Here is a 5,355-nt window from a genome sequence, read left to right as displayed (position 1 = left end):
TTTGGCTTTTTTTTTTTTTTATTATGTATAATTCACACAGTCTGTCATCCATACACACAATTTCCCATTTCAGGATTCAGAATCACCCCCAGAGAACCTCTTCAAAGGCTCCCTACTAGGTTCCATCACAGACACCATGCCAAATTGAAAATCAACTTTTCTAAGATTAAAACAGAGGTTCTTCAGGTATAGATTCATGTGTGTGTGTGTGTCTGACTCTTTGTGGCCCCATGGACTGTAGCCTCCCCAGGCTCCTCTGTTTATGGGATTTCCCAGGCAAGAAAACTGGAGTGGGTTGCCATTTTTTTTTCCAGAGGATCTTACCAACCCAGGGATTGAACCAGCATCTCCTGCATAGGCAGATGGATTCTTTATCACTGAGCCACTTGGTAAACCCTACATGAAGCATAATAAGTTAGGCTGAAGTAGACTGTTAAAGAGGCCAACATAGGTCCAGTGTAGCACCCTCCCTGTCGTTTATCAGATATCCTTTTGCACCCAGTCATTCTCTGCTACTGCACACAAATGGCCTGTCTGTAATAGTGCTCTGTGATCTGTTTATGATAGTGAAATGGTTTCCCCCATTGAGATTCTCCCCTGACCCTTATTGGCCACATAGTGAAGGGAAAAGCCCTTCTCACTCTGGTTATCTTAGAAAATTCTGATAGTCTCCTGATGTCTGTCTGTAACTTAGAAGCCAGCAGTGTGACCTTGATATGTCGTGATTAGCTCAAAAGAATGAAATGTAAGTTAAAGGATGCTTTTCTTCCACATGGGATAGATTCCTCTCAACACTGCAAGCTAAATCTCCATATCAAGTCACCTTGGTAAGTAGTGGATTTGTTCCAGGGCCAAGTCTGCAGATTTGGTGATGCTATATGATTATTTATTTTCTCTGTGGGCTCTTTGTAGCTTTTTGTCACAATTACTACACAATTCATCCAGACAGTCTTGACATCTTGTTATCAAGACTCTTTTAAAATGCTAAGATGAAATATACTAGGAACAAATTTATTTAATGCCTGAATACCTACATCATTATATTTAAATATTTGTGTATGTGTGCTCAGTTGCTCCTTTGTGTCCGACTCTTTGTGACCTCATGGACTGTAGCCCTCCAGGCTCTTCTGTTCATGGGATTATCCAGGCAAGAACACTGGAGTATGTTTCCATTTCCTCCTCCAGGGCATCTTCCCCACACAGGGATAAAACCCATGTCTCCTGCATTGGCAGGTGGATTTTTTACCCGTGAGCCACCTGGGAAGCCCCCAAATCATTAAAGATGCCCAGCAAAGATAATGTAGCTGTGAAGCAGTCACTGGTGAGATGAAAAGGAGAGAGACACAATGAGGTGATGTTTGTAAACTGAGGGTCTCAATTAAAGCACTGCTGCTGCTGCTGCTAACTCGCTTCAGTCGTGTCCGACTCTGTATGACCCCATAGACAGTGGCCCACCAGGCTCCCCCGTCCCTGGGATTCTCCAGGCAAGAACACTGGAGTGGGTTGCCATTTCCTTCTCCAATGCATGAGAGTGAAAAGTGAAAGTGAAGTCGCTCAGTTGTGTCTGACTCAGTTGTGTCTGACTCTTTGCGACCGCATGGACTACAGCTCACCAGGCTCCTCCATCCATGGTATTTTCCAGGCAAGAGTACTGGAGTGGGGTGTCATCGCCTTCTCCGCAATTAAAGCACTACTCTCATTTAAATTGTTCATTAAAAAACACATGAAGCTCAGACTCACAAAAAGATGTGCAAAGTGGATTAACTTTCACGTGCTTGTTAGAGACTATGTGAAGGAAACAATGAAACCAGAGATGCCATCACTGCAGCCATCCAAAGTGGTATGGATATGTCCCCAAACCATGACGTCACCAGACAGCTCTGAGTGCAAAAGCAAATCGTATATTTTGTCCTCCTGGGTATAACAGATTAATAGAAAGCAGAGTGTATCCAGTGATGGCGATGTCTACAGTCAGGACCATGTGCTCTGGTGTGAGGGTGGGGTCAGTGGTTGAGGATGAAGCCAGGCTGCTGCCCCTTGTTGAGGAGCAGGCTCTGCCCTGACTTGGGGCATCCAAAGATCAGAACATGGCTGTGTCAAATCACGCCTGCTGCTGATACTTCCTCAGTGCTGCATTTGAAAGGAAAACATCTGTACCCATATATATATATACTGAGTAAACAGTTTGATGAATTAATATGTGTGAGTGTGATTATTAGGAACTGTAAACTCTAGTTTCCTTGCCAACGAGGTATTTTCCAAACAGTCTGAACTCACACCACTTTCCAACCTGTCATGATGCAGATACACTTGTCACAGAGAAAAAGCAGTTGGTAGTGATGGTACGAGTTCATACTCTGCCCAGAACTTAACTCACCTGCGTGGGACCTGGGGTCTGTACAGAGGAAAATAGTCTGTTTCTTTTACAAACTAATCTGGGGACTCCCCTAATCCTCTGAGTTTTAAAAGAGAAGGATAGGGCTTTCCTGGTTTCTTACGGTGAAGAATCTGTCTGCCAATGCAGGAAACAAGTGTTTGATCCCTGATCCTGGAAGATTCCACCTGCCATGGAGCAAAACCTGTGTGTCACAACTACTGAGCCTGTGTTAAAGACCTTGGGAACCATAACAAGAGAAGCAACTGAAAATGAGAAGCCCACACATCGCAACTAGAGAGTAGCCCCCACTTGCTGCAACTAGAGAAAAATTCAAGCAGCAGCAAAGATGCAGCCCAGCCAGAAATAAATAGTTTTTTAAACAAGCATAGGATACTTAGAGATTAGTCATGCCAAGAGCATAACTTTCAAGAAAAAAGAGATGAGACATATATAAGAAGGTTCACCCACACCTACCCTCCACCTTCTGAAGAGGAGGGTCTGGGTAGGGCCATAGACAATTCAAGGTGGGAACCCATCAGATGCTGAATCCACATCCCCACTGAATATAAGGTAGTATTACCAGAGATGTCACAGCTAGGCCCCCAGATCCCACATCCCACGTCTGGTGCTGTCCTGTCTTAATTTCCTTGCTAAATACAAAAAGGCAAAATGGTTGTCTGAGGAGACCTTACAAATAGCTGAGAAAAGAGAAGTGAAGGGCAAAGGAGAAAAGGAAAGATGTGTCCATCTGAATGCAGAGTTCCAAAAAATAGCAAGAAGAGATGAGAAGCCTTCCTAAGTGATCAATGCAAAGAAATAGAGGGAAACAATAGAATGGGAATGACTAGAGATCTTTTCAAGAAAATCAGAGATACCAAGGGAACATTTCATGCAAAGATGGGCTCGATAAAGGACAGAAATGTTATGGACCTAACAGAAGCAGAAGATATTAAGAAGAGGTGGCAAGAATACACAGAAGAACCGTACAAAAAAGATCTTCAGGACCCGGATAATCATGATGGTGTGATCACTCACCTAGAGCCAGACATCCTGGAATGTGAAGTCAAATGTGCCTTAGAAAGCATCACTCCAAACAAAGCTAGTGGAGGTGATGGAATCCCAGTAGAGCTATTTCAAATCCTAAAAGATGATGCTGTGAAAGTGCTGGACTCAATACGGCAGCAAATTTGGAAAACTCAGCAGTGGCCACAGGACTGGAAAGGGTCAGTTTTCATTCTAATCCCAAGGGAGGGCAATGCCAAAGAATGTTCAAACGACCACACAATTGCACTCATCTCACATGCTAGCAAAGTAATACTAAAAATTCTCCAAGACAGGCTTCAGCAGTATGTGAACCGTGAACTTCCAGGTGTTCAAACTGGATTTAGAAAAGGCAGAAGAACCAGAGATCAAATTGCTAACATAGAAAAAACAAGAGAATTTCAGAAAAACATCTGCTTCATTGACTACGCTAAAGCCTTTGACTGTATGGATCACAACAAACTGTGGAAAATTTTAAAGAGATGAGAATACCAGACCACTTTATCTGCCTCCTGTGAAACCTGTATGCAAGTCAAGAAGCACTTTTAGAATTGGACATGGAACAGCAGACTGGTTCCACATTGGGAAAGGAGTACGTCAAGGGTGTATATTGTCACCCTGCTTATTTAACTTACATGGTGAGTACATCATGCGAAATGCCAGGCTAGATGAAGCACAAGCTGGAATCAAGATTCCTGGGGTAAATGTCAATAAACTCAAATATGCAGATAACACCATCCTCATGGCATAAAGTGTAGAGGAACTAAAGAGCCTGTTGATGAAAGTGAAAGAGGAGAGTGAAAAAGCTGGCTTAAAACTCAACATTCAAAAAACTAATATCATGGCATCTGATCTCATCACTTCATGGCAAATAGATGGGGAAACAGTAGGAATAGTGACAGACTTTATTTTCTTGGGCTCCAAAATCACTGCAGTTGGTGACTGCAGCCATGAAATTAAAACGTTTCTTCCCTGGAGGAAAAGCTATGACCAACCTAGACAGCAGAGACATTAAAAAAGCATCAGAGACATTACTTTGCCAACAATGGTCCGTACAGTCAAAGCTATGGTTTTTCTAGTAGTCTTGTATGGATGTGAGAATTGGGCCATAAAGAGAGCTGAGCACCAAAGAATTGATGCTTTTGAACTATAGTGTTGGAGAAGATTCTTGAGAGTCCCTTGGACTGCAAGAAGATCAAAGCAGTCCATCCTAAAGGAAATCAGTCCTGAATATTCATTCGAAGGACTGAAGCTGAAGCTCCAATTCTTTGGCCACCTGATGTGAAGAATTGACTCATTGAAAAAGGGACTGATACTGGGAAAGACTGAAGACAGGAGAAAAAAGGGATGGTAGAGGATGAGATGGTTAGATGACATCACCGACTCGATGGACATGAGTTTGAGCAAGCTCCTGGAGTTGGTGATGGACAGGGAAGCCTGGTGTGCTGCAGTCCATGGGGTCACAAAGGCTAGAACACAACTGAGAGACTGAACTGAACTGAACATCAGGTCCCATCTTTGACTCATGGCTGAGTGTGGGTGTTATATGTCACTCTTTTGCCTTGTTGAGAGCTTTCCTGATGGAAGCAATGAGAAACCACCTGCTCTGGCTCAGTCAGTGCTGTGCTGGTGACAGGTGATTGTGTCTCCTACATCTATCTATTTAGCGCTCTAAGCTATTTTGAGACCACAGTCCCACCAGGTGGCAGGATTGGGCGTAAACTCCTCCATCTCCCTAGACATGAAGTGCTCTCTGTTATACTACTGTTAATTATGCTGTTTTCATCCCTGTATAAGTCAGCTAATTTATTCGGATACCTCAAAGTCCTGGGATTTGTCACAAACTAAAGCTGGAAAGATTGAGGGTCTGAAAAGATCACAAAAAGTGTATCTCATTTGGATTATTAGTCATTTTACTATTGCATAGTTTTTGACAA

This window comes from Ovis canadensis, chromosome 17 (assembly GCF_042477335.2).
Source record: "Ovis canadensis isolate MfBH-ARS-UI-01 breed Bighorn chromosome 17, ARS-UI_OviCan_v2, whole genome shotgun sequence".
In the NCBI taxonomy this organism is placed as follows: domain Eukaryota; kingdom Metazoa; phylum Chordata; class Mammalia; order Artiodactyla; family Bovidae; genus Ovis; species Ovis canadensis.
The sequence above is the reverse complement of the archived record's forward strand: the minus strand, read 5'-3'. Positions refer to the sequence as shown.